The sequence below is a fragment of the Girardinichthys multiradiatus genome, chromosome 20 (genome assembly GCF_021462225.1).
Source record: "Girardinichthys multiradiatus isolate DD_20200921_A chromosome 20, DD_fGirMul_XY1, whole genome shotgun sequence".
NCBI lineage: Eukaryota > Metazoa > Chordata > Actinopteri > Cyprinodontiformes > Goodeidae > Girardinichthys > Girardinichthys multiradiatus.
In genome coordinates, this window is record NC_061812.1 from 10,488,018 (window position 1) to 10,508,586 (window position 20,569).

A 20,569-nucleotide genomic window follows, 5' to 3' on the forward strand; every position below is an offset into this window, starting at 1 on the left:
GTAACCCATGCAACATTCATTAACTGCTCACAGTTAAATCCATAAAAATTACAATAAATGCCCTTATGTGTAATCCATGTAACAATTATTAAAATACACAGTTGAAGCAGTAGAGAGTGAAACAATCATATTCTCATATTCTGGGACTGAGAGACTGAGAGTATAAACAAGTGTATCCAAGGAAATGATATACAATGATTTTCAATTTTCTACAAGTATTAAATGAAATGAGTGAGCTTTGATTATCAAGTTAAACAAGTATTTGTCATGATGTGGAATTTTGGTTTGGTGTTTGTTTACGTTCATTTAGTCAGGTGTTTTTTTACTGTTTACTGCTGATGATGGTTGTTTTAGTTTCTATGCTTCAGGTGTGTTTTTTTGTTTCTTATTGATTTGTCTAGGTTCTGCTTTGTTCTGTGTTCTTATGGGTTTGATGATTGTCTGTTTAGATCTGTTCCCCCTGTTTTTAGTTTTGAAGTTTATTTCCTGCTCTGTCCTTCGCATTTCTGTTCTTAGATATGTGTTCTGGTTTCTGTGGGTTTGTTTATTGTTTGTCCTCGTCTAGCTCCTCTTGTTTCTGTTACTCCTATTTGGTTTACCTGCGTAACAGCCTCTTTGCCAGTCTGTCCACACCTGTGTCTGTTTACCCTAATTACCTGCCCTATTGTTTTCATGTCCACCTTTGTCTGTATTTAAGTTCCTCCTTGTCCTTTGTTCCACGCGGTGTCGTTAGTCATATTTTGCTACCAAGTTTGAGTTATACTTTGTGAAGCTTGTTTCTGCGATCCTGTAGCCAGGACTTATGAACTTTGTTTTCTGGATCGCCGGTTAAGCCGGCACCGGCAGTTGTAAGTTGGCTCTGCATTAAATTGTGATCAACTCACCATACTGTCTCTGCTCGTCCTGCACTTCTGGTCCCCCACCAACTTCAACCATGACAGTATTAAATGAAATGAGTAAATCGTTGATTATCAAATTAAAATTTAGAATCACCACTTATAGTCCAATGTGTTCTAAGTTGTATGTGCATGCAATGTCTTATTGAAACTTTGATTGCTGTTGGACTCTGAAAGCCGCCACGCTTTGAAGCTGTGTGTGTCTCACTGTGTTTGAACACCTGAGCGCAGACTCAGGTGAACTTAAAGTTGGACTGCTAGAACCTCATGGAAGAATACTCACTATTCCATGGTCTTCACTCTTCGTGTTTTTCCACTGGTTGCCGCCTAAAAGTTTTATGACCCTTTGTGTTTCACTGAGCTCCAACTTTTGGGGTTTTATGACTGCAGCCTGGTGGAGGCCACTCCCAAAGCTTTGCTCAGTACCATATTTTCTCTTGTTTTGCCTGCTGGTCACTGCTGGTTTGACTTTCATACATACTCAATGTTATGTTATCTTGTTTAGTTAGTTATTTTACCCCTTTTGTGTAGAATGCTTGATTAGGTGAAGAATATTGAATTAGAATAGCATGGTGTATCAGGGCTGTTGATTTAAGAAATATTCACGTACATAAAGAGAAAGTGTTAATTTTGAGCAAGAGTGATTTGTCTGTCAAAATAAGGTCAAAGTTCCCCCACCTTCGGTGAAGCGGTTCATTAAACAGTGACGTCTAGTAATAGTTATCAATTATTACTGAGAATTTACTAATTGTAATTATCAAGGGCTTTGAGCCATAATTACAACACCAGAGGACATCTCTTATTTCGATTCGTGAGTAATGAGTTTTGGTTAAGAAATTAATCTTTTTCAAATTCTGATTTTAAATTATAATTCTTGATAAATATTAATTAATCAATAATCATTGTTACCCCACCAACCCACAGCTTCATGTCCCTTAACCCGTGGGTTATTTTTAAATTATTTACCAACAAAATTAGTTTTATAGTTAGTTATAACCACAGCTATTTAAAACCTGATGTTTACTTTCAACATTTACGTTCAAAAACCCCTCATGATGACTACAAAATTGAGGCACGTGACGTCGCCCGGTACGGCGGACCCGGGGTCCCACCCTGGAGCCAGGACTGGGGTCGGGACTCGTTGGAGAGGGCCTGGTGGCTGGGTTGCTCCTCGCGGGACCTGGCTGGGCCAAGCCCAAACGAGAGACGCGAGACCATCCCCCAGTGGGCCCACCACCTGCAGGGGGAACCGTGAGGGACCGGTGCAAAGAGGATTAGGTGGCGGACGAAGGTGGAGACCTTGGCGGCCCGATCCCCGGATGCTTAGGCTGGCTCTAGGGACGTGGAATGTCACCTCGCTGGGGGGGAAGGAGCCTGGGCTTGTGCGGGAGGTCGAGAGATATCGACTAGAAATAGTCGGGCTCGCCTCCACGCACAGCGTGGGCTCTGGAACCCATCTCCTCGAGAGGGGCTGGACTCTCTTCTACTCTGGAGTGGCCCACGGGGAGAGGCAGCGGGCTGGGGTGGGTTTGCTTGTCACCCCCCAGCTCAGCCGTCTCGTGTTGGGGTTTATCCCAGTGGATGAGAGGGTTGTATCCCTGCACCTTCGGGTTGGGGAGAGGTCTCTGACTATCATTTCAGCCTACGGGCCGAGTGGTAGTGCGGAGTACCCGGCCTTCTTGGCTTCCCTGTGGGGGTGCTGGATAGTGCCCCTCCTGGGGGACTTCAACGCCCACGTGGGAAACGACAGTGACACCTGGAGAGGCGTGATTGGGAGGAATGGCCTCCCCGATCTGAATCTGAGCGGTGTTTTGTTATTGGACTTCTGTGCTAGTCACGGATTGTCCATAATGAACACCATGTTCAAACATAAGGGTGTCCATCAGTGCACTTGGCACCAGGATACCCTAGGCAGGAGGTCAATGATCGACTTTGTTGTCGTATCATCAGACCTTCGGCCGCATGTTTTGGACACTCGGGTGAAGAGAGGGGCTGAGCTGTCCACTGATCACCACCTGGTGGTGAGTTGGATCTGCTGGGGGAGGAGAAAGCCGGACAGACTTGGCAGGCCCAAGCGCATAGTGAGGGTCTGCTGGGAACGTCTGGCGGACCCCTCGGCCAGGGATGTATTCAACTCTCACCTCCGGGAGAGCTTTGACCAGATTCCGAGGGATGTTGGAGACATAGAGTCCGAGTGAACCATGTTCTCCGCATCTATTGTCGATGCTGCCGCCCGTAGCTGCGGCCGTAAGGTCTGCGGTGCCTGTCGCAGCGGCAATCCCCGAGCCCGGTGGTGGACACCGGCAGTAAGGGACGCTGTGAAGCTGAAGAAGGAGTCCTATCGGCTGTGGTTGGCTTGTGGGACTCTTGAGGCGGCTGATGGGTACCGTGGGGCCAAGCGTACCGTGGCCCGGGCGGTGGCAGAGGCAAAAACTCTGACCTGGGAGGAGTTCGATGAGGACATGGTGAAGGACTACCGGTTGGCCCCAAAGCTATTCTGGCAAACCGTCCGGCGCCTCAGGAGAGGAAAGCAGTGCTTCGCCAACACTGTTTTCAGTGGGGGTGGGGAGCTGCTGGCCTCGACTGGGGACATTATCGGGCGGTGGAAGGAGTACTTCGAGGATCTCCTCAATCCTGCCATTACGCATTCCCTGGTGAAAACAGAGGCCTATATCTGTTCAACCAATTATATGTAAGTATAGACATCAGGGGAATTTCCAGCCATCATTCAGTTAAGGAAGGAGATGGGTTCTGCGTCCTGGATATAAAGCTTATTTGGTGCAAAAGTTTCCTATCAACCCCAGGACAAAACTTGAAGACCTTATGAAGAAGCTAGAGGATGCTGTTAACAGAGTGATCACACCATCAGGTTGTGGGGGTGTTTTGCTACAGGGGGGGCTGTTGCATTTTATGATATAGATGGCATAATGAAGAAAGAACATCATGTGGAAATACTGAAGCATCTGACGACATCAGCCAGAAGATTAAAGCTTCAGTACAAAGTCAATGTTTTGGAGTGGGCATAACAAAGTCTTAGTCTCAATCCTATAGAAAATGTGTTCTAAGATCTGAAATGTGTGTGTGAGTAAAGCAGCTGACAAACCTGACTCAGTTGCACCTCGAGTCTACGCTTAAGGAACATAGACTGTGACTCAAAGACTTAATCTCCTCTCCATATGAGTTACTAAAAAATGCAAGAGCCACATACTTTGCACACTTCATAGTTGCCAAATGGAAAAATCCCAAAGTCTTGTTTGACACAATTAAGAACATTGTATCACCTGTTTCTTATGTTACTCTTGCTTTTTCAAAAGAGGAATGCAATGATATTTTAAAACATTTTGTGAACAAAGTTTCCAACATTAGATTAACTTTCTCTCCCTCACCTTCCTTGAGTCTGGATCCTACCTCGCACATCGCTTATTTTTGGATTTGTTTTAATTCAGTGTCACTACAGAATATCACTACACTGCTGTATCGAATAAAGCTGACCTCTAGCCCACTTGATGTCACCCCTGCAACTCTTTTGATGGATGTATTTGACTCTATTGGCCTCAGTTTTGTGGATCTAATTAACTGTTCTCTTTTATCTGGCACAGTGCCTAGTGCTTTTGAAAAAGCAGCGGAAAGTCCTTTGCTAAAGAAACCACACCTGGATTCAACTTTACCCAATAGCTATAAGCCAATCTCTAAATTACAGTTTCTCTAAGTACTTGAACAATTTGTCGTTGAACAATTAAATGACTTTATGGAGACCAATGTTCTCATGAATATATTTCAATCCCATTTTTGTAAACTTCACTCCAAAGAAACGGCCTTGTTGAAAATTTCGATTGATGGTAGCTGACTCTGGAGAGTACAATGTTTGGATTTTATTGGATCTAACCTCTGTATTCGATTCTGTCGATCACAATATTTTGATAAATAGACAGAAGGACTTCTTTGGCTTTTCTGGTGTAATTTTAAAATGGTTTAAATGTTATCTTGCTGGTTTAAATGTTATCTTGCTGAGAGACCTTTTATTAGTCAAACACATCTTTAAGGATGGTGCTGCTGAAACCTTTAACCAGATTTACTCTTCTACCTCCACTTTGCCCTGTAACACTGTAGATGAGTTGTTAGAAAACCCGTACTCGTACTTGTCGTCTTCCGCTTATCCGGGACCAAGTCGCGGGGGCAGCAGACTCAGCAGAGACACCCAGACGTCCTTCTCCCCAGACACCTCCTCCAGCTCTTCTGGGGGGAGCCCAAGGCGTTCCCAGGCCAGCCGAGAGACATAGTCCCTCCAGCGTGTCCTGGGCCGTTCCCTGGGCCTCCTCCCGGTGGGACATGCCTGGAACACCTCCCGAGGAAGACGTCCAGGAGGCATCCGGTATAGATGCCCGAGCCACCTCAACTGGCTCCTCTCAATGTGGAGGAGCAGCGGGTCTACACCAAGCCCCTCCCGGATGGCCGAGCTCCTCACCCTATCTCTAAGAGAGTGCCCGGCGACCCTACGGAGGAAGCTCATTTCAGGAACAGGTCCGACTTAGTGCCGGCAATGAGGACCAAACTCCTGCTCCGCTTGTACAGAGACCAGAAGGCCCCTAGTAAAGGGCCCCCGATTCCATACACCTGGAGCACCCCCCACAGGGCATCACGAGGGACACAGTTGAATGCTTTCTCCAGGTCCACAAAACACATGTGAACCGGTTGGGCAAACTCCTATGAACCGTCGAGTACCCTGTAGAGGTTATAGAGCTGGTCCAGTGTTCCACAGCCGGGACGAAAACCACACTGCTCCTCCTGAAGCCGAGGTTCGACTATCGGCCGGACTCTCCTCTCCAATACCCTGGTGTAGGCCTTACCAGAGAGGCTTGAAGAGTGTGATCCCCTTGTAGTTGGAACACACCCTCCGGTCACCCTTCTTATGAAGGGGGACCACCACCCCAGTCTGCCAGTCTAGAGGCACTGTCCCCGACCGCCACGCAATGTTGAAGAGGCGTGTCAACCATGACAGCCCCACAACATCCAAAGACTTGAGGTACTCAGGGCGGATCTCATCCAACCCTGAAGCCCTGCCACCGTGGAGCTTTTATACCACCTCGGTGACTTCAGCCCGGGTGATGAAAGAGTCCAACACCAGGGAATGCGTGATGGTAGGATTGAGGAGATCCTCGAAGTACTCCTTCCACCGCCCGGTAATGTCCTCAGTCGAGGTCAGCAGCCTCCCACCCCCACTATAAACAGTGTTGGCGAAGCACTGCTTCCCCCTCCTGAGGCGCCGGACGGTTTGCCAAAATTGCTTCGAGGCCAACCGGTAGGCCTTCTCCATGGCCTCACCGAACTCCTCCCAGGCCCGAGTTTTTGCCTCTGCAACAGCCCGGGCCGCAGCTACGGGCAGCAGCATCGACAATAGATGCGGAGGACATCGTCCACTCGGACTCTATGTCCCCAACATCTCTCGGAATCTGGTCAAAGCTCTCCCGTAGGTGGGAGTTGAATACATCCCTGGCCGAGGGCTCCGCCAGGCGTTCCCAGCAGATCCTCACTATGCGCTTCGGCCTGCCAAGTCTGTCCGGCTTTCTCCTCCTCCAGCGGATCCAACTCTCCACCAGGTGGTGATCAGTGGACAGCTCAGCCCCTCTCTTCACCCGAGTGTCCAAAACATGCGGCCGAAGGTCTGATGATACAACAACAAAGTCGATCATTGACCTCCTGCCTAGGTTGTCCTGGTGCCAAGTGCACTGATGGACACCCTTATGTTTGAACATGGTGTTCATTATGGACAATCCGTGACTAGCACAGAAGTCCAATAACAAAACGCCACTCGGATTCAGATCGGGGAGGCCATTCCTCCCGATCACGCATCTCCAGGTGTCACTGTCGTTTCCCACGTGGGCGTTGAAGTCCCCCAGCAGAATAATGGAGCCCCAGGAGGGGCACTATCCAGCACCCCCGACAGGGACACCAAGAAGGCCGGGTACTCCGCACTACTGCTCAGCCCATAGGCCGAAACGACAGTCAGAGACCTATCCCCAACCCGAAGGCGCAGGGATGCGACACTCTCATCCACTGGGGTAAACCCCAACATGGGACGGCTAAGCTGGGTGGCAACAAGCACACCCACACCAGCCCGCCGCCTCTCCCCGTGGGCCACTCCAGAGTAGAAGAGAGTCCAACCCCTCTCAAGGAGATAGGTTCCGGAACCCACGCTGTGCGTGGAGGTGAGCCCGACTATTTCTGGTCGGTATCTCTCGACCTCCCGCACAAGCTCAGGCTCCTTCCCCCCCAGCGAGGTGATATTCCACGTCCCTAGAGCCAGCCTAAGCATCCGGGGATCGGGCCGCTGAGCGCAGGTGGTGAGACTGCTGGACTCCAGGTTTACTATACTATCTATAAAGAGAGACTATACAGATATAACCTACAACTGAAAAATGCAAGGGAATCTTTCTTTTCTGAGATCATCAGCAAAAACATTAACAATGCTCGTGCATTAATTGCCCCGGACGACAGGTTAACAAACCCTCCTGTTACTGTAGCATCTGAACTCCACTCTACCAGGGCCTGCAATGAATTTGCTAACTTCTTTACTCAAAAAACCCAAAAGATCAGAGGGGCAGTCAGCACATCCACATCAACTCCACTACCAATATTGTCTCCAACTAGAACTGATTTTGACAAAATGTCCCAATTTCACCAAATAAACTACAAACACTTAGAAGAAATCGTACAGCAACTAAGCTCTTCTTCCTGCTGTCTTAATCTTTTACCTACAGCTTTCCTTAAGAAATCTTTGCCTGTAATAACATCTGATTTAACACAAATAATAAACACGTCCCTTTTGTCAGGTGTTTTCCCCCAGGCCCTGAAAACAGCAATTATCAAACCTCTATTGAAAAAGAGCAACTTGGACAAACTGCTACTACAGAACTACAGGCCTATATCAAACCTCCCCTTCATCAATAAGATAAATGAAAAAGCTGTGTTTCAACAGTTAAACAACTTCCTAACAATGACCAACCGCTTTGATGTCTTCCAGTCAGGCTTCCTGCTCATCACAGTACAGAGACTGCTCTTGTCAAGGTGTTCAGTGACATCCGTATAAATGCAGACTGTGGAAGAACCACAGTGCTGGTATTATTGGACCTTAGTGCAGCATTTGACACTGTTGATCACTCCATTTTATTAGAGCGCCTGGAAAACTGGGTCGGCCTTTCTGGTACAGCACTCAATTGGTTTAAATCCTATATGAAGGACAGGGACTTTTTTGTGTCAGTAGGTAACTTTACATCAGAGAGCACAAAAATCACATGTGGCGTTCCCCAAGGGTCCATCTAGGGGTCCCTTCTATTCAATATCTACATGCTCCCCCAACTCAGATTTTAATAAACAACAATGTAAGTTATCATAACTATGCAGACGACACACAGCTATACGTTATGATGTCACCAAGTGACTATGAACCCATTCAAGCGCTGGGTAAATCCTTAGAAGAAATCAATGCATGGATGGGCCAAAATGTTCTTCACCTGAATCAAAACAAAACTGAAGTAATAATCTTTGGACCAAAGGAAGGGCGTTTAAAGGTTAGCACACAACTTCAGTTAATACAGCTAGAAACCACCAGTCAGGCTCGAAACCTGGGTGTAGTGATGGACTCAGACCTGAACCTTCAGAGGCACATAAAGACAATAACAAGGTCGGCCTTCTATCACCTAAAAAACATCTCCAGGATTAAAGGACAAATGTCTCAGCAGGACCTTGAAAAACTAATTCATATGTTCATCTTTAGTAGAATTGATTACTGCAACGGTGTCTTCACAGGTCTGCCTAAAAAGTCGATCAGACAGCTGCAGTTGATACAGAACGCTGCTGCCCGTGTCCTCACTAGAACTAAGAAAGTGGAGCACATCACCCTGGTTCTAAAGTCCCTACACTGACTCCCTGTAGCTCAGAGAATAGACTTTAAAATACTTCTGTTAGTCTATAAATCACTGAATGGCGTAGCACCAAAATACATTAGACTTGTTGTCAGTGTATAAAACCACCCAGACCTCTCAAGTCTTCTGGCTCAAATCTACTCTGCATACCCAGAACCAGAACTAAACATGGAGAAGCAGCTTTTAGTTCTTATGCTTCACTAATCTGGAAAAAACTCCCAGAAAACTGTAAAAGCGCCGAAACCCTAAGTAGCTTTAAATCAAGATTAAAAACGTATTTGTTTAGGGTGGCCTTTGACTGTGCCATCCAAACATTATTAGTTATGTTTTCAGTCCAATTGTCTTTTAATTTTCTTATCCATCACTCTTTGTTATTTTTATTTATTTTATTTTTTATATGATTACTTTTTTTATTGTCTTTGTTGTTTGATTTTCTGTATCATTGTAATGTTTTTCCTTGTGTAAAGCACCTTGAGTGCCTTGTTGCTGAAAAGCGCTATATAAATAAACTTTACTTGACCTGCAGTTGTATTGCACTTTATCAAGTTTCATAGAGACCCCATGGAACTTTACACTACAATCAGTCATCCACCCATTTTTACACACCTGTACACACTGACAGTGGTAAGCTACATTGTAGCCACAGCTGCCCTGGGGCAGACGTCAGTGGGGCTGTCATACAATCAGCGCCACCAAGCACTCAGACCAACATCAGCAGGCAAGGTCTTGCCCAAAGGCATAACAACTGAGACAGACAGAGCGGGTCCTGAGTGTCCTGTAACCAGTGGCAACCCACCAGTTACAGGACGAACCCCTACCACTGCCACCATTGTCGCCTCATAATATTTTTAAGAATAATTTGTTTTCAGGCATAGCTACTCTGCCTTATGGAATATCCCAGGGATCTGTTTTGGGTCCAGTCCTCCTTTTTATTGTAAATTTTTTCCTTTAAGTAAAATCCTCAAAAGCTATAAAATGTCTTATCAAATATATGCTGATGACATTCAACTTTATTGCTCCTTTAAAATGTCTGCATGTTTTTCAGAAATTAAACTATGGCTATATAAGAACTATTTGAATATTAACGACAAAAAGACAAAAAACCCTGATCATCGGTCCAAATGATAAAATCCCCATTATCAGGCAGCGTTTGACCTCTTTATGTGTTTCTGTGAAAGATGGTGTCAATTTGAGTGTTTTCTTTGGCAGCGCTTATTTTCTTAAGCATCTTGTCAGAAACTGCTTTTATCACCTAAAAACATATCTAAACTAAGATCTTTTTTTATACAACATATAACTAGAAATTATTATCCATGCTTTTATTTCAGCCCATTTGGACTACAGCAACAGTATTTTTACCTGTTTAAGCATGGAATGTCTGGATCGCCTGCAGCCTGTGCAAAATGCAGTAGCAAGGCTTTAAACTGGGGCTAAAAAGAGAGACCACATAGCCAGTTTTTGCCTTGTTGTTATCCCCTTTTATTTTAGAATCCAGTTAAAGATTTTGGTCTTGACACTTAGGCCAAGCCCCCGAATATCTTACAAAATTATTGAAGACCCTGTTTTCTTCCCGGCCTCTTCAATCAACTAACAGGATGCTGCTCGTGGTTCCCAGGACTCATTTCAAAACCCGTGGAGATCAGGCTTTCAGACGGTGGCTCCGAGGCTCTGGAACTCCCTTCCACTCTATCTACGCTCCACAGTATCTACAGAGTACTCACTCCTTTAAAACACAGCTAAAGATGAGCTTCTACTTATTTGTTTTTATCATTTCTTTGATTCTTGTTAGGCACTTTGATTTTAATCTGTGAAAGGTGCTATGTAAAAAAAAAAAAAAAAAACTTAGTTATTTACTATGTCTGGAGGAATAGGCCAAAATTTCAGGAAACTATTGTGAGAAGCTTGTAGTAGGAAGACCAAGCATTTAACCCAAGTTATAACAGTTAAAAGGCATTTCTACCAAATGCTAAGGGATCCTATGTAAACTTCTGATTTTGAAAAAACAAATAAATTATCTCATTATTCTAACATTTATCCAACACAAACAGTTTTGTTAATTCTAACTGACCTAGAGCAGGAAAGGGTTTGTCTGATTGTCTGATCGGTGAGAAAAAATGTTTGTGTATTTTTATACAGTATAAATATTTAGTTTTAACTGTAGTTGGTAGAATTTTGGCTGCTCTAGTCATTATTGTTTTACCAGTCCCACTGGATATACTCATTATGCCAGAAATAGAGTGTTTGGAAAAGTTATTAAAGAAAGAATTTTAATTGTGTGGACATGCCCCCCGACAAGTGACCAAAGTGAGTAAACAGGGCGTTATTACTTACTTATACTTACACATTTGCTGTTCTGCAGATATGTATGTTTGATAATTCATGAAGAAAGGGTACCCATAAAAAAAGCCTTTTACTTGATGACCTATTTATAGCCTCTCACAGTGTGCAAGAAACATCTCACGGTTTATGCATAAACTTTATAAATGAAATGTAAATTCTGACTCTATTACTCTGTCTACCTATGAAGGCTTTTTTAATTTGTGAAAAACTAATGCATCTATCAACCTATGTCCTTTAAAATCAAGTTATTTTGGATTCCCCAGGCTGGCATGGCTAGGGCGTGGTTGCACTGAGCAGCCAAAAAGCCACTTATACCACAGGCCAGCCCTGATGATGACTATTATTAAAAATGTTCAACAGATTTTTTTGGGTAGGTCTTTCATTAAAGAAACCTAAAAAGACTGATTATGATTAATAATAATTGCAAAAACACTGGTCAATAACATATGAGTTTTAGAATCAACATGATGTCACATTCATAATAATGAATAAAAATGGCAACATACGAAGTGAAATCAATTTCAATACATTGAAAAATGCTGCATAGGTCCGATAGCACAACCACCAGACTACTAAAGCACTTAACCAAAAAATCACAATTTAATTAAACATTTTGAAAAGGGACTCACAACAGAAACTGTTACCCATACCTGAGTGACTGTGATGTGGTGAGAATAAACTGAACTGTTTCCAAATAATAATCCTTGGCAGAGTATTTTAATAATATAATAGTAGTAATAATACATTTTTCCCCTCAAAACGTTTCAGATTTGCACCTGCACATGATCTTCTTTCCACCTTTAAGGAGTCTTCCAACTCTGTGGCTAAGTTGACTGAAAACAATATAGTGCAATGCTGCTATCTTGTGGCATTTTGAGGATTTTCACTATAAACCTGAAACAAAATGTTGATTTTCCCTCCACATTGTAACCGATTTCAAATGGTGCTAGACATGATGGAAACTCTGAACACCAAAGGAAAACGGTCAGCCTTGATTAGAGGGTCAGAATAATGGATTCCTATGCTGCTGTCTTTCTAATAGCTGATGCTTAGGATTTAGAAAGACATACAACGCACCAATATCACCCCATCCCTTGACTTATATTAAATTGTTTTGTATAATCATCACACACTAAAAAGCGATCCAAAACTGGGTGCAATTGTGAAGTCTGTTCCTGCTCAAGAACACCGATTTCAAATGGTGCTAGATGGGATTTTAGACTCTAAAACACCATCTGAAACCAGTTCCCTGGGGAGGAGGACTTTAAGGCCATAGCTTCAGGCACATCTGGGGGGCAGGGAGGGAAATTGATGACATCCGTTGTTGTTTTGTGGTGACATGTTTTATAATTCATCTGCAAAATGTAGAAGTTGTTAGGATGGAGCTAGAAATCAACTTTACTTTTACATTAACAGAACAGTTTAGTGAACATCACCTGCCATCTGCTTTACAATTATTGAGTCTTTTATCTTCTTTTTTTTCTTCATACTGTTCTTACATTTATCAAATAGGGCACTATTTGTTTTTTGCTCTCACTGCATTACAGTAGCAAACTATTTTATCTCCAGAGGATGCTGATCTACTTCTTTTCTATCAGTTAACTATGACAAACAGACCGTTGTTTCAGGTAGTCTTCAAAGTTAAGTTTAGATCTGCAGTTTGTAAAAGAATGTCTAATAATGAAAAACTGAATACCAGACGAAAATAGGATGTAGTGTATTACATGCAATGTAGAGATCTCTGTTTAAGGATAGGTAAATCAGACCAGGTGTCTCTGTGAGCTGATGCTGTTTCTAAGACCTAAAAAGGAAACAGACACAGACTCAGTAGTTTAGCAGCTTGTTGGTGAATCAGATGGTCAAGTTCTCAGGATGGAAGGGCGTAGTAGCAAGACGGAAACACACATCAAGCCTGACAAAAACTGTCAATGAATCACAGTGTAGAAAAATAGATCTCAGCAGCATTCCTGCAGGTTTCCATGTTGGCCACGATGGGATACTTTGTCCTCTCCTGGACCACTCAGGCATCCAGCCTCGCTCTTTTTCCAAATGGGGTTGACTGTAATGAAAGTCAGAATAAAACAGTTTCTAAAACTTGTAAAAAGCAAATAAAAATGTTAGTACCATTAACCAGTGCTGTCTGACTGAATGAGAATTGAATGAGATTCTGGCATGTTTTATTTTGAAATGATAAAATTAAACTGAGACAAGTATTGTGAACACTCACTGGACCTTGTTTGCAGTTCTGGCATTAAATATGTGGAATTTTCCTGGCCTGTCAGAGCTTGCGGTGCGGCCTCTTGTTATTCTGTTGATGGGAACAGGAACTAATCCAAACATTCATGTCTTTCAGTCACTTCCTAATCTCCTCTTAACTATTAGTTAGGTATTATGGATTCTAAAACAAAAACTATTGTATTGGATGACGAGGATGTATTTTAAGCAGTGGTAATAAAATTAGGCTTTTCATGCGAGCCACGTAGCTTTAAGAATGTGTGCTTTGGCCAAAAATATTCACGCTTTCGATAGAATCTGCCACTATTTACATGTCTGCAGTGTCAGCTTCAAGAATAACTTCGGCAGCCATTGTGGTTTAAAGGCCGCAGCGCCTCCCACATCCATCTCCTTCTCGTTTATTCTGATGAGTCGCGCAATATTGGGTTCTGAGAAAATTTGTGCGTCCCTCTTTCCTGCTCCCTTGTTCTATTAACTCAAAGCCCTTTTTACCGTCTGCTGTGTGAGCAGAGGCTCCTCACTGCATCGAAGCTGTTTTATTTTTTTTCTGCCGTGTCACCTGACCATCTACTGCTTGTTAAAGGCACATCATCCCCTTTAAAAATCTAAACAAAAAGGATTTACGCAACCATTAGTTTGATTTGGAGCAACATCAAACTGCATACAATGTTCACTTTTAACAAAAAATAGACGGAAAAGGAAACAAAAGAATCTCATTAAAGAGAAATATTGGAAGCAGACCAAACAAATTTTGTTTTTAAATAGAAAAGTGACTTATCCTTGTGGTTTCTAACCAGCTTTCATGAACAAATCTATCTCTGCATAAAGCAGTGCAGGCTGTTAGCAGGTAATTAATGTCACCGTAGAGAGACACTGGGTTGGGTCCCATTGGAACAGGTGACGTAAAGTCAACACCGAATGCCTGCATACACGCAACCTTGTGTTATGTGTGCGTAACAGCATGGGGCGGAGCTCTGTGCTTAGGTGCACGTGTAAACAGTGTAGGTGCTTAATCCGCTTACAGATTATAGGTCCTAATTTATCAGGAGTGAGAGGCAACCTTAGGAAGGTAATGTGTTTTTAAACTACCTGACAATTGTGCCGCAAAATAACGCAAGGTGTGAACCTGAAAGCCCTATTTGCCAAATATTCAGTTGTATGGATATATAGTTGTTCTTTCAATTACACTGCTTAATCAGAAAACTAATCACAAGACACAAAAGTACCAGTCAAATCTCACTTCCTGATGACCATTACGATTTGGAAAAAACACACAAAATGTTTGGATCATAAAAGGATCTTGGGTTTAATCTTCTGAACTTCATCATCTGGTCCTTAGGGGCTACAGATTGAGAAATATTTGTACAAGTGAGGGCCCCAATACACTCAGTACAACCTGATACCGTTTGTTCGATCCTAAAGCACAAGGAATTGATTTACACCTCACAATCTTTTGGCTTCTACGCTGCCTGCTGGAAAATATCAGATGTTTTCCTGATAATGAGGGTGGCGTAATGGGTTAGACTATCTGCTACAGGGCATCTCCAGAAAGTAAACCGGGTCTCCAGTTTCTGAAACAGGAAGCACCTTTATAAACACAGAAGGAACAAAAACTGAATCTTACTGAATTATTTTGCTACTTGCTGTGCATTTTAGGTACTCAGACAAGCCTACAGAAAGAAAAACAAGCCATGAAATAATTGGAACACAGAGAAGCCTCTTGGGTTCGCTAATTGGACCTTTTTTCAAACTGTTCTGCAGCACATAAGGTGTCTACCTGCGAACAAATGCTGCCTAACACTTGTCTATTAATACACTGTCATGAAGCAAGGCCAACAGTGCATTGAGTTTAATTTTAGCACTGTCATCTCTCGGCCCTGTGCCACTTCTATAATCTGAGTGTAGGAGGGATCTGTTTTGAGAGACGATGGGTCGCTCGCCATTTTCTCTGGTAGTTTATGTTGGCTACAGGTGATGCTGGCCCTGAGCTGCAAACACATTTTTTAGTAAATTTACACTGCTTCTTTTGTCTTTCAGAAGTATGTATTTGCTCATTTAAAACACCCAGCATCAGCTGAATTTTTACTGACTCCTCAAAAACTGTGATTAAAACTATGCTGAATGGCTCCATTAATTTGACTTGAGAGGCAGCACCTCTCCCCAAAAGGACAACAAAATAACTATTGAGGTCACGTTTCCTTGTTTGTGAAACTGGGTCACTTGTTCCACTGGTCAGCCTCGAAACTCCTGGTAAACATGACGGCTGATCCATGAAACATGGAACAATTAGATTTTTTAGGCTTACTATATAGACTATATAGAGTATAAGGTCTAATATATAATTTTGGAAAGGTATTAAAACATTGTGGTAAACCTTGTCAATCATTTGCTGATCAGATTATTCTTCTTACCGGGATCTTCTCAGGTTTGCTTCAAAACTGCCATAACACTATTCCCTCCTGGAGTCAAGTTTCTATTCAGCAAACATAATTAAAGCTCTAAAGATACTCTCCCCTCCCCTACTCTCTCTCTCTCTCAGCCTCTCTTCTTACATTTGCTTGCCAGTGGTTTTGCAACTCATGAGCTCTACTGATGATTCACTTGATGACTGAATAAATCCACTGAAAGGGTGATGTCAGGTACCCCCTACCTATCTCAGTTTCACCTCCGGCACTTTGATATGATAAAAGATGAAGCTCTTCATCTTTTTTTGGGGTGGGGTGGGGGGCAGTATTAAGCACCACACCTTCCAAAATCACGATCGTACCAAGTTAGATTAGAGGCCCCCAGCGAATGTGCCACCCACAATGGTGTCACTACATCAAATATTTCACTCATTTTGTGCCATGTAGGGATGCTTTCAGGAAGTAAATTTGGTAAATGGTTCATAACTAAACAGCAAAATAAGTAAAAAAAAAAGAATGCGCAATTTATTTTTACGTCATCAAAAAATGAATTAAAGAGACCAAAAAGATTCAAAGGAAATCAATGAATAATAAGACAGATGGGAATTTTAAACTGTATCAAAATCCGTTTTACATCAGACCATTTGGTCCAAGGAGTATTTTAATCAACAGCGCCCCCTGTATCACATAGCACGTTTTGTTTTGAACATATCAAGTGCGCACTATAAAGACAGATTACTATTTCGGACTCTTGCGTTCTGTGTGACGCAGCAAAATCATGACAGACAACGGAAACTTAAATAAACTGCGTCATCACTGAGTTTTAATTTCCTCTGAAACACCACCAACACCAGCGCAGTCCTCCAGCAAAATGAGACCATGTTTATTTGCGTATCTCTAGAACATGAGTATTTTTTAATTAAATAACAGAGTCATGGAAAGCCGATAACAGATGAACAGAGCCCAAAAGGCTAGAACGATTGTTGTTATATGTACTGCGTAACATCGTCCTCTCCCACACCAGGATTACGCACTATCCATCTCTTGCGCAGCATCCTATTCCGAGCTCTTCCTTGACACGCCATCCCTGCCGATTCCACGTTTTGTTTACATCCACATTTAGTCATTAAAATCGGACAAAAGTCAAGTTTTAGAGCTATCACGAGTACGCCGTCGCAGCAAGTTTCATCCATCGCAGTGGAAATTCCCACTGGATTTCATGTGGCTTGTCGGACTTCGCGCTGACGCAGTTTCATTTACCTGTTGTCATTTCATGATGAAACGTCAGGATTATAAAAGAGTGTTCAGAACTGTTTTAATTACAAAGCCCCTACCCATACATGACTGTTATAACAATACTTTATATTCGCTTTTATTAATCATTAGGCAACTCTTTCCCGAGCGCCTCCAGGCTCTGATTCTTACCTTTTCATCTGGCACTTCGGTGTTCATGAATTACGTAGTGGTATTCTCTACGCAGCATACGCAGCATACTGTCGCTTTGGCCATGTAATAACAAAGAAATACTTACGTGTTTAACCCGAGCCTTTTCTCCATCTCTGCTGAAAAAGTGTGTACGTCACCCCAGCCGGCGCCACCCAGGTCCGGCCCTCGCTAAATATTGACTCTGTCCGGTTCCCTTTTCGGCCTTATTCTGGTTATTATCAATCTCAGAGCGCATGTTTGTCACAGTGTATCCCCTAACGATTTTCCACAGCGCAACATGGAAGCGCCGCCCCTGACACTCCCCCGGTCACTGATTGGCTGAGATGGTTGAGAGCGTTTCCTCATCCAGAGACTCACATGTGGTTGACGCATGTTTACAAACATCGGGTAAGATCACATGGTAATGAGCGTCCCTTTACCGTAAACTACATCCCTCTGACGCAATGGCCAGATGTCATACTGAGAGGTTTCTTTTCATTTTTTTTTGTTATTGTAAATTTATGAAAAATGACTCGTTGCGTGTTTGTTAGTTATGGCTTTTACTCATTTATACAGGTCGATTCTGTCACCCGTGGGGCTAAAAAAACAGAAGCAGTAATTTCACGGTTGTGTCTGAAAACCGAATTACCATAATAACGATAGAGTTGGGATAAGATTACCTATATAGAAATTATATCCGGGGATAACTAAACTACAAATCCTGGGAATTGTAGTGACGTTAGCTGATTTTGTAGTTTAACTAAGAAAAATTAAGTTATGTAGCCTTTAGCGCCATTTATCTATGGAATAGTTTTTTTTTTTTAGTTTTTTTTTTTTCCTGTCAAGATGTTTTTATAATCAAGATGGAGATCCAATAATCTGTCTTCCATAATGATAAAAGTTACTCAAATCGTCATAAAATACAGTTGCAATGCCATATGTTTACAGTAGATGGCAGTGCAACCATAAATCTATTTTAGTTTACATGTTTTTATTTTTTTTACATATTTAATCTAAACTTGTTTAATTTCTTATAAACAGTTTATAATAGTATATCCGATTTTAAATTCAATAAACAGGTCAGTGCTATAATCCAGTCTAGCTTTTGTCATCTGAGCCTTAGTAGTAAAGTCAAGTATTATCTTGAGAGAATTATTCATGCTTTTAGTACTTCTAGACTGGACTACTGCCACTCCTTCTGTAATGGGATTGACCAGTCTCTTCTTCACCATCTTCAGCTGGTTTAGGATTCAGCTGTCCTCTCCCTAAAGGGGACAAGACAACAATAACCAATCACTCTGATTTTGTGTTCCCTCCACTGACTGCCTGTATCGTTTAGAATTGTTTTTATGATTTTGCTTTTAGTTTATAAATGTCTAAAAGGTCTGGCGACTCTTTATCTGAACAGGCTTTTACATCCACATTTTTCTAGTAGAACTCTCTCTAAGATCTCTAGACCAAAAGCTCTTAGTTGTTCCCAGGACTCTTCGTGACCAGGGGATACAGAGCTTATTTAGCAGCAGGTCCTAGGCTCTGGAACAGTCTCCTTTCTGTGGGGTCTGTTGGAACTTTAGATGATTTTAAATCTCTTTTAAATACTCATCTTTTTAAACTGGCTTTTAATTCCAGAGAGCACGAACATCAGGCCAACCCTTGCTTCTTCTTTACATTTATTGCTAATTTTATTGCTGATATTGTCAACCTTGTATTTTTATGCCTTATTGCTTTTTCAGTAATTTTATCTTCCTTTTAGTTGTTATCTACCTGTTCAGCACATTGGTGTCATTTGGTTTGTAAAGCTCTTTATAAATAAGTAAATGAATAAATGATGATGATGATATACCTTCTTTAGTTTCGTTGAAGTTTTCATAAAATTTCAATTCTTAGTAGTCTACAATGTAATGGGAAGAGTTTTGCATTTGTTTTAAATTAGTCCAAAACAAGGGGCCACATTACAGCAAATTTACTCTTTTGTTTTCCAGTTGTGATAGCGTTTAGTGATTATTTTTAATTAGACATTCAGTGTCGGTGCCAAACTATACGAGCAGAGTGTGTGGGATTTTATTTTAATGTCAACACACTATTAATATTTTAACAGTAGCACATTTTTAGAATAAATCGTGTATTACGGTTATTGAAGCATATCGCTGCTCCCTTTTAAAGTCCGTTACGGTATCTAACGTCACCTACGTCACGCACATTTTGACTGGCTGTCAGTTTTCTGAAATCTCATCCCGTTTCAATGGATGTTTCGAAAGCATTTCGCGTAAGTACACGTATGTGGGATACACTTTCAAAAAAGTATTTAATTTTGTTTTGTAAATATTTTCCTTTTGGAAAAGCAAACAAGATGACATTTTTGTTACCGTCGTATTTGCAGCAGTTTCTTCATAAAGAACCAAAATAAGCCTCATTTGCAGAAACAACGAGCTAAGATTAGTCCTTATTATAGAGGCTGGGGTCAGAATTGGTAGATCGCTGTAGTTTAAATATCAAGATATGCCCACTAGATGGAGACAAAATATAATTAGTGCTTTGCGGTATAAAACATGACTCATCCCTCCATGTTTCTTTTCCAGGCAGTAAACTTATTTGATGTTTTAATGTTCGTGTTTGTGGACTGATATGGCTTTTTTCTGCTACCAGTAAACACCACCATGCTAACCTTTGTGCTCTCTTCTCATATACAGACAGTGGTAGCCTCCAGCCCAGCAGGTTTTGTAAGTGAACCATTATGGCTGGCGTGTATAGCCTGTCAGAGTGTAACAAGGGTAGCTAGTATGACCGGAGTGCTTAACTTGCTGTGGCTGCATGCATGTCACACAGTCACAAATAACAAGCCAGGGTTCAGACACTCAAAGCTTTTTAACTAGTGTATCCACACATGGGGGGACAGCTCACCTTGTAACCGTATGCTGTGTGACTAAATCCTTCTGGCCATTAGAATCTAATTTGTCAACAATTGTATTATTCCCAAGCCATTTTCTGGGACTGGAACAACCACTGGAAGTTAATATTGTTGGTGGTTTGTTGTTAAAATAAACACATGCATTTTCAGAGAACAATCTTGAAGTGACACAGTAAAAGTTGGCACATCCATGTGTGTCTAAATAGAGCAAAATCTGCTCCTATCAGAATCAGAATCAGAAAAGCTTTATTGCCAAGTACGTTTTTGGACATAAAAGGAATTTGTTTTGGCGTAGTCGGTGCAATACAATACAAATTAAACAGTATAAACATATCTACAATATAATATAAATATATGTGCACAGTTTTAAGTGAGTGAGAGTAAATGTAGAGCAGTATAGGATGCCAGAGCGGTACAACAGTGCAGGTGATCATTGTG

At 42.1% G+C, this 20,569-nt stretch overlaps 1 long non-coding RNA gene across 1 annotated transcript; it reads right to left on the reverse strand.

Annotated features, from left to right (window-relative positions):
- Positions 1-11,594: 11,594 nt before the first annotated feature.
- LOC124856396 lies at positions 11,595-17,542 on the reverse strand. The gene is made up of 2 exons (XR_007035319.1): positions 17,330-17,542; positions 11,595-13,217 (listed from the first exon to the last, which is right to left on the reverse strand). It is a non-coding gene; the product is annotated as an uncharacterized LOC124856396 (long non-coding RNA).
- Positions 17,543-20,569: the final 3,027 nt, after the last annotated feature.